This window comes from Antechinus flavipes, chromosome 4, assembly GCF_016432865.1.
Source record: "Antechinus flavipes isolate AdamAnt ecotype Samford, QLD, Australia chromosome 4, AdamAnt_v2, whole genome shotgun sequence".
Classification (NCBI taxonomy): Eukaryota; Metazoa; Chordata; class Mammalia; order Dasyuromorphia; family Dasyuridae; genus Antechinus; species Antechinus flavipes.
In genome coordinates this window covers 17,291,630-17,301,875 of record NC_067401.1, presented here as the reverse complement: position 1 = coordinate 17,301,875, position 10,246 = coordinate 17,291,630, and positions in this window count along the sequence as shown.

The window sequence follows — 10,246 nt, the reverse complement described above, 5'->3', positions numbered from 1 at the left end:
CCTCCCAGGGGCCACTCCCCTCACTCAGCTCTACATCCTCCTGGGGTAGAAAAGGAGAGAGTCTGTCCAGGAGTGGGAGCAGAAAGTCCTGGCCTGTGGGCGTTCTGGAGTGGAGCCGGTGCCCCCTCCTGGCATACAGGTGCACACACACACACACACACACACACACACAGAAGCCCTCAGCCCCTCCCTCTCCTACCTGCCAGGCCCCCACCTCCTCCACCATCACCAGTTTCTCCTTCACCAGCTGCTTCTCCTCGGCTTGGAGTCTGGCCCTGCAGATGCCCAGTTCAGGTTCCTTTGGGGAGGTTGGAGGGGGGGAGGGAGGCTGGGTCTCAACCCCACCCTAGGCCTTAAGACCTAGCACTTGAAAGGGGATGGGGCCAGTCCGCTTGGGGACTAAGCACTAGGGCTACTACAAAAGGGGAGAGGGAAATCTGGACAATATTTCACAAATCCATTCAAATATCTGCTAATAACAACAACAACTAATTTTAAGGTTTGCAAAGTGTTTTAAAATATTATCTCCACAAGAACCCTGGAAGGAACTTGCTGTCATTATTATATCATTGTTATTATTATTGTTGTTGCCATTTTACAGACAAGGTAACAGAGAGACTGTTAAGTGACGTGTCCAGGATTACACAGTTTGTGATTTGAACTCAGCTTTTTCTGCTCCAAGCCCACCCCACTGAATGCTATTTCACCTATTTGGCAGGGCCAGGCCCTTGGATTCGAGGAGTCTTAGGGAGGATCCATTGACTTCTATCTGATCTGGTGAAACTCAGGAAGTTGGAACATACTGTGGATATAGCCAGGATGAAGACGGACTAAGCTGGGTCCTTAAGGCAAGACTCCCCAGGGCCCTCCATGGAAAGCCCTGGCAAAGCAGCTCACGTTTTTAGAATACAATCAGGTTTTGGCTCAAGACTCAGGTCCAATATGGTGCATGGCTATCGCTATGGGTTTCTCCAAACTGGAACTGGGACCCCTACTTTTAGAGGAAAGACATGATCCTCTGAGAAAACCTGGTAGGGGATAAAAGGTTCAGTGTCAGAGACCTTGGACTCCAATCATCCCTCAGCATCTCGATTCCTGTGTAGTCTTGGGCAAGGCGCTTCATTTCACTGGGCCCATATGGCCTAATACACAGAATTCTGGCTCTGGAGTCAGAGGTCCTGAGTTCAAATTCTGACTGCATGTGTAACCTCAGACAAGTACTTCCACTTCCATTTTCTTCATCTGTAAAATAAAGGGATTAAACAGGATGACCTGGAAGGGACCCTCTATCTCTGATGATCTGAATCAATGAGCCTTTGATTGCTTCCTAATAGAATCATTGGGCCCTTTCCTGCCTTCTTCCCACCTTTGCCCCATGTCTGCCTATTATAGGCCCCAGAACTGGTCTTGGACAGGGATGCTAATCCCTGAGCCCCAGATTCTGTTTGGGCCATGAACCCAAACCCAGCTGTTCTTCCCACACCAACTTACCCAACCATTGCTTAGAGCCTGTACACCTTTCTAGGAAAACTTGGAAGCCAAAAGCCTTCAGAATCTCAAAGAAATGAATCTCTCAGGAGCAACACAATTGTTATTGGATAAATTGCTTTGGAGCACAGGGAGATCTAAAGCTTCTGTTATCATAAATGAGGTCAGAAACTAATCTTTGTATCCTGAGTTTGATCACTATACTATCCCAACATTGTTGTCATCCCTCCACTCCCAAAAAACCCAAATCCTGTCCGTGCTTCAAGAGCTAAGGAGCTATTTGTACAGTGAGAACTATCTTGCTCAGAGTATTAAGCCCCTCACAAAATCACCACTCTCATTTGAACTCCAAATATCTCTTGCATAGGCTACGGCGACTTGGAAATCTTTCCCTTCTCCTTCCAATCTCTCCTCAGTGCAACTAGTCACCAGAGTAATCTTTTTAAAGTACACCTGAAAATACCAATCCCTTCTTCTGTAGCTTTCAGGAGGTGCCGTATTGTCTCCAGAATAAAATGCAAACTCTTGTGGTTTCATTTTTAAATTAACAAATAATATGAATAGCTAGCATTTATTTAATAGTTAACTTTAAGTTTTGTAAAGCACTTTACAAATACTCATTTTATGTTATGTTTTCCTTCATATATTCTCCAGTCCAACCAATTGACCTATTTACTGTTCACAGCAGTTAGCATGCCATCTCCCACCTCTAAACCTTTGCAAAAACTGCCTTACAGGTGTAGGTCCCATCAAAGTTCATCTCCTGTGTCATTTTACAAGAAAAGCTTCCTTTCTATTGTTAATGCTTTCTCCCACTTCAAATAAGCCTTCACCTCTAATACAGTACGTAGGACATAATATTTTCCTCCTGAAAATCAGGGAAAAACCTCTTCGACCAATACCCAATTCTGTTGCACAATATTTCATAAAATGAGAGATGGAAGAATTCAATAGCAATAAAAGAACCAAAGTACATGGTTTTCATTTATAGTTTTAGAATTATTAACTAGAGGGAACAATGATAATATGACACACCCTTGGGGAAGGTTTGATTTAATAAAATCTTACTGACTTGAACTAGATCAGATAGATAATAGCAAGTTGAAACAGAAAATAAATTAAGAGATTGTAGCAAGTTGAGACAGAACATAAATTAGGAGGTAGATGGAAAATTTGCTGCTGATCCATTTAGAGTATAACTTAGGTCCCTGGGCTGATGTGATTGATGATCCACTCTGGTGCCTTTTATAATCCCTTGGTTTTGGAGGTTCTAAGTTCTAGGATTCAATAAGAGCAAACACTGTCCTGAATTTCAGAAAACAGAAAAGGATGGAATCCAGAATGAATTTTAAAGAAATGGTTAGTGACTATTTAAAAAAGGAACCTGGGATCACAGACAGCCGACTAATACAACTCCATCCCGAAGAGATCCTGCCAGACTAAGTCAATTTTCCCCACAGATAATATTACTCCTAGACCATTAGACCAAGAAACTGCTCAAGAGAAAGTTGGCCTGCATTTTAACAAAACATTTGATAAAGTATTTCGTGCCATTCTTACGGACAAGAAGGAAAAATAAGGATATAAGTATAGTATATACTTCTAAGTATATACTATAAGTATATAATCAGGACACACACACAAAAAAATAAAACACTCAGTTTGGAAAGAAATGATCCAGGACTCTGGGCTTGGTTCCTTGGCTGTTTAACAAAGGTTTTCTAGACTACTACAATACATCATTAATGAGATAACCGAGTCAGGATCCAAAAATCTATTCCGGTGAAAATTGATAGGAACACATCTAGGTTAAACAAATCAACTTCCAGATGTAAAAGTATGGAAAGATAGAAGTCAGAAAAAATCTGAGAGTCTTAGTAGGCTGCTAACTCAATTTGAGTCAGCAGTGTAATATGGCAGCCAAAAAAACCATTGTGATTATGGGCATCACTTTAAGAGGCATAATAACCAGAACTTGGAAGGTGATAGGACTTCCTGCCTAATTACTGATAAAATTATATCTGGAATTTTTTGTTCAATTATGAGTGCCATGCTATTGGTTTATGGTTTTTTATTATTATCTACTATGTTGTTTGATTTTGTCTTTACTTACAAAAAGTAAATAAAAATAAAAAGTAAAAGTAAAAACAATACATCCCCTCCTTCCTGATCAAATTCTCCGTAATGTTTTTTTTAAGTTAAGTAAAAATATCTAATACCATAACCATAACTGCCAATAAAGACATTCTGTCCTCCCAGTCCCCACCATTTTCTGCTATGAAGATAGAGATATACTTCGCAATATTTTTTCAGGTAGTCCATGTTGATCATAATCTTTTCATGTCATTGTTGTCATAGTGTATGTTGTTTCTTTAATTCTGTTCATTTCAGCTTTCAATCTTTCCATGACTGCATGGAACTTCAGAGTGGGAAGATCTCTACAGAGTTAGAAAAACTAAGAATTAGTATTCTAATTCTCTCTTTGGTCTAGTATTCTTTATCTTCCTAGAATCAAGGACCTAGTCTTAGCAGGGAGAGCTCTTAATCACTGGAGGATTAATACATTAATGGAAGGAGTAACTCAGTTGTAAGTGACTTGGCTAGAACAGGGAGTACCTTTGCCTAGAAAACAGATCTTCCTCAAGATATGCCTATATTACTTTTGTTCCTTCTAAAAAATAATTCAAAACCCATAAATAAAAAGCAGGTGCTTTGATTATTTCATCGCTGCCGAATTCTTTCATCTCTCATTTTAAAATTATTAATCATATATTACTTGAGGGAGAGTTTCCCCAGTTTTAAAGAGGAAAGCACTTAGAAGCTTTCTCTAAGCCAACATCTTATATATTAATCAAATGTGTCTCTGATAGATTTTAGCTAGATCTACAAAGTACATTGTCATCCTTCCACATCTGAATTCTTCACATTCATCATTTCTTATTACATAAGATGTCATTATATTCACATACATTTTTTTTACTTATTCCCTCAATCAAAAGGCACCCACTTTGTTTTTAGTTATTTGGTACCACACAGAATACTTCCATGAATATTATGTGTGTGTAGATATACACAAATATATATATACATACATACATATGGGGAAAAAGAGAGAGAGAGAGAGAGAGAGAGAGAGAGAACAAGAGAAGAAGAGAACAAGGGGGGAGAGAGAGAGAGAGAAGAGAGAGCTCATACCTTTTTCTTTGACTTCTTTGGGAAATATTCTTAACAATGGGATCATAACACCAAAGATGTGTACCGTTTCATCACTTTTTTTTTTTTTTGCATTTTCCCAAGCTTTAACCAACAAAATATTAGTGTACTTATCTTTCCACAGCACTTCCAACATTAAACATTTCTATTTAGGGATAGAGTAGAGGATGGGGGCAGGGAGTCAATTCTACCAAAATGCAAGATATGAGGAGGAACATCAAAGTTGTTTTATTTTGTTGTTCTCTTATTATTAGTGACTTGGAAAAGATCTCCAAATGATCCTTTATATTTCTTTTGAAAACTGTTCCTATCCTTTAACCTTTTATCCACTTAGGAAATATATATAGGTAAGTAATAGACAAGACCTAGAGCAATTCCTTAACGAATATGTGATTAGATATTATAAACAGTTCTCAAAAGAATTACCGACAGTCACATAATAATCATAATAAATAGAAAAATCAAAACAACTTTCATCTTATATCCATGAAATTAGCAATGATCACAAAAGACAGGAAAAGAAAATGTGAGGGGGATTGTGGTAAAAGCAGTTATACTATGACAGAAATTAGGCAAGGACCCACACTTAACACCATATACCAAGATAAGATCAAAATGGGTCCATGACCTAGGCATAAAGAACGAGATTATAAATAAATTAGAGGAACATAGGATAGTTTATCTCTCAGACTTGTGGAGGAGAAAGAAATTTGTGACCAAAGATGAACTAGAGACCATTACCGATCACAAAATAGAAAATTTTGATTATATCAAATTAAAAAGCCTTTGTACAAACAGAACGAATGCAAACAAGATTAGTAGGGAAGCAACAAACTGGGAAAACATCTTTACAATTAAAGATTCTGATAAAGGCCTCATTTCCAAAATATATAGAGAACTGACTCAAATTTATAAGAAATCAAGCCATTCTCCAATTGATAAATGGTCAAAGGATATGAACAGACAATTTTCAGATGAAGAAATTGAAACTATTACCACTCACATGAAAGAGTGTTCCAAATCATTATTGATCAGAGAAATGCAAATTAAGACAACTCTGAGATATCACTACACACCTGTCAGATTGGCTAAGATGACAGGAAAAAATAATGATGAATGTTGGAGGGGATGCGGGAAAACGGGGACACTGATGCATTGTTGGTGGAGTTGTGAACACATCCAGCCATTCTGGAGAGCAATCTGGAATGATGCCCAAAAAGTTATCAAACTGTGCATACCCTTTGATCCAGCAGTGTTTCTATTGGGCTTATACCCCAAAGAGATACTAAAAAAGGGAAAGGGACCTGTATGTGCCAAAATGTTTGTGGCGGCCCTATTTGTAGTGGCTAGAAACTGGAAAATGAATGGATGCCCATCCATTGGAGAATGGCTGGGTAAATTGTGGTATATGAATGTTATGGAATATTATTGCTCTGTAAGGAATGACCAGCAGGATGAATACAGAGAGGCTTGGAGAGACCTACATGGACTGATGCTAAGTGAGATGAGCAGAACCAGGAGATCATTATACACTTCGACAACGATATTGTATGAGGATGTATTCTGATGGAAGTGGATTTCTATGACAAAGAGACCTAACTGAATTTCAATGGATAAATGATAGACAGAAACAGCTACACTCAAAGAAGGAACACTGGGAAATGAATGTGAACTATTTGCATTATTGATATTCTTCCCGAGTTATTTTTACCTTCTGAATCCAATTCTCCCTGTGCAACAGGAGAACTGTTCGGTTCTGCAAATATGTATTGTATCTAGGATATACTGCAACATATTTAACATATATAGGACTGCTTGCCATCTTGGGGGGGGGGGTGGAAGGAGGGAGGGGAAAAAAACAAAACATAAGCGAGTGCAAGGGATAATGTTGTAAAAAAATTATCCTGACATGGATTCTGTCAATACAAAGTTATTATTAAATAAAATAAAATTTAAAAAAAAAGCAGTTATACTAATATACCATTGTTTAAGGTGTAAATTGGTCCAAAAATTCTAGAAATTATTTTGGAATTTGATAGAAAATGTCTAAAATATCCATCCCCATTGACCAAGAAGTCCCACTGTCAAGACAGAGGTCAAAGAGAGAAAATTACATACAAAAACATTCATAGCTCTATTTTTTTTCTAGTAGCAAAGAACTAGACTCAAATTTATAAGAAATCAAGCCATTCTCCAATTGATAAATGGTCAAAGGATATGAACAGACAATTTTCAGATGAAGAAATTGAAACTATTACCACTCACATGAAAGAGTGTTCCAAATCATTATTGATCAGAGAAATGCAAATTAAGACAACTCTGAGATATCACTACACACCTGTCAGATTGGCTAAGATGACAGGAAAAAATAATGATGAATGTTGGAGGGGATGCGGGAAAACGGGGACACTGATGCATTGTTGGTGGAGTTGTGAACACATCCAGCCATTCTGGAGAGCAATCTGGAATGATGCCCAAAAAGTTATCAAACTGTGCATACCCTTTGATCCAGCAGTGTTTCTATTGGGCTTATACCCCAAAGAGATACTAAAAAAGGGAAAGGGACCTGTATGTGCCAAAATGTTTGTGGCGGCCCTATTTGTAGTGGCTAGAAACTGGAAAATGAATGGATGCCCATCCATTGGAGAATGGCTGGGTAAATTGTGGTATATGAATGTTATGGAATATTATTGCTCTGTAAGGAATGACCAGCAGGATGAATACAGAGAGGCTTGGAGAGACCTACATGGACTGATGCTAAGTGAGATGAGCAGAACCAGGAGATCATTATACACTTCGACAACGATATTGTATGAGGATGTATTCTGATGGAAGTGGATTTCTATGACAAAGAGACCTAACTGAATTTCAATGGATAAATGATAGACAGAAACAGCTACACTCAAAGAAGGAACACTGGGAAATGAATGTGAACTATTTGCATTATTGATATTCTTCCCGAGTTATTTTTACCTTCTGAATCCAATTCTCCCTGTGCAACAGGAGAACTGTTCGGTTCTGCAAATATGTATTGTATCTAGGATATACTGCAACATATTTAACATATATAGGACTGCTTGCCATCTTGGGGGGGGGGGTGGAAGGAGGGAGGGAAAAAAACAAAACATAAGCGAGTGCAAGGGATAATGTTGTAAAAAAATTATCCTGACATGGATTCTGTCAATACAAAGTTATTATTAAATAAAATAAAATTTAAAAAAAAAGCAGTTATACTAATATACCATTGTTTAAGGTGTAAATTGGTCCAAAAATTCTAGAAATTATTTTGGAATTTGATAGAAAATGTCTAAAATATCCATCCCCATTGACCAAGAAGTCCCACTGTCAAGACAGAGGTCAAAGAGAGAAAATTACATACAAAAACATTCATAGCTCTATTTTTTTTCTAGTAGCAAAGAACTAGACACAAAGTAGAAACCCACTGATTGAGTGAAAACTAAACAAATTGTGGTCTATGAATGCAACAGAGTATCACTGAGCCAGAAGAAACAATAAATATGAAGAACACAGAGAAACAAGGAAAAATTTATAGGAACCAATGCAAACTGTGGGGAAACAGAATCAAAAAATAAATTACTACAATAATGTAAATTTCTCTCTAATCATAATGCTGTAATTTTTTTTTTTTAAGCAGAGGCCAAATGCATGCTTGACAGGAATCCAAGTGTGGATTCCCTTTTTGTGTATGGGTCAGTAGCAAGGGGGTGCCACAATGCACAGAGCATTGAGCTCTGAATCAAGAAGATTCATCCTTCTGAGTTCAAATTCAACCAGACATTTAGTAGCTAAGTTCCTCTGGGCAAGTCCCTTAACCCTGTTTGCCTCACTTTCCTCAACTGTAAAATGAGCTGGAGAAGGAAAGGGAAAGCTCCTCCAGTATCATTGCCAAAAAACCCCCAAATGGACTCACCAAGAATCAAACATAACTGAATAGCAACAGCAGAGTAAAAGGCTACTGAGCTCCCTTCTGACTCGGAAAGTCTTTGATTTTATGGTGATAATGGCCTTGGGTTGGAATCCCAGGTCTACTGCTTATTATCTATGAAAATAGTAAGTAGTAAATAAAATATGAAAATAATAGATAAACTGCTTGGGTCAGTAGCTTAATTTCTGTGCCTGTTTCCTCAATTATAAAATAAGAGGATTGTACTGGATGGTATCTGGCTTCCCATCTATCTAAATCTATGTTTCTTCATAGGACAAGTTATAAAGAGAAACATTTAGGTATAATGTATGGATGGGCTTTAACAATGAGGAATATTCAAGGAATTGGAAACGGAGTGGATGCCCATCAGTTGGGGAATGACTGAATAAGTTAAAATATATGAAAGTAATGAAATACTAATGTTCTATGAGAAGTGATGAACAGGTTGATTTCAGAAAAGCCTGGGAAGACTTAGATGAACTGATGCTGAGTGAAGTGAGCAGAACCAACAGCAACGAGATTACATTGAGCATACAGAGATGGACTTGGCTCTTTTCAGCAATGTGGTGATTCAAGGCAATTCCAATAGACCTGGAATGGAAAGTGTGTATCACATCCAGAGAAAGAACTGTGGAGCTTAAGTGTGGATCAAAGCAGAGCATTCACATCTTTTTGTTTCTTTCTTTCATTTCCGTGTGTGTTTTTTCTTTTGGTCTGATTTCTTCTTGCACAACATGATAGATATGCAAATATGGAAATGTTTAAAAGGATTGCACATTTTTAACCTATATCATATTGATTACTATCTTCAGAAAAGGGGAGGGAGGGAGGGAGGGAGTGAAAACATTTAGAACACAAAGTCTTACAAAAATGAATGTTGACAACTATTTTTACATGTATTTGGGGAAAAATACTTTAAAAGATAAAATAATTTTAAAAAACTAATGAGGGCTATTCAGAACTGGTATAGACTACATGGCTAAGTAGATAGCCAGATAACCACTTTCAGAATGGTCTGTTCAACTAAGGGTTCTAGCCTGTGAGATCCCTTCCAGCTCTGGGTGTCTACTATTCTGACTGTTAATCCTTGGTCATTGGATTCCTTGCCCTCTTGCCCTTCCCCTGCTCTAAAACTTGATTTACCTCCAGGATTTGCCATTTTTGATTCCAACAGTGGAGTACCATTAGAAGGGGTCAGAAGACTTTAGCCAAGTCACTTAATCTTCCTAGGCCTCAGTTTATTAATTTGTAAAATGAAGGTTTTGAACTGGATGGCCTCTGAAGTTCCTTCCAATTTTAGATTTATGAACTGATAAGCTGTCCCCACCAGATCCACCTAACCTTAACTAAGTTTTCTCCACTGTACAGAAATACTTTTATTTAGCTCTTTTTAACTCTGAGAGAATTGAGAAATACTCTCCCCTCTCCCACATACTCCACCTTTCCAAGTTGTTTTTCTGCTTTACTCAGGCTAAAAATATCTTATTACTCTGTGTAGGTTAGGGAGAAATGTTCATACTTTTGTTCTTGCTATATTTTCAAATTAAATATTTCTTTGTAATTGCTTAAAAATAAATGTGAATTGGTTAAATGGAAGGA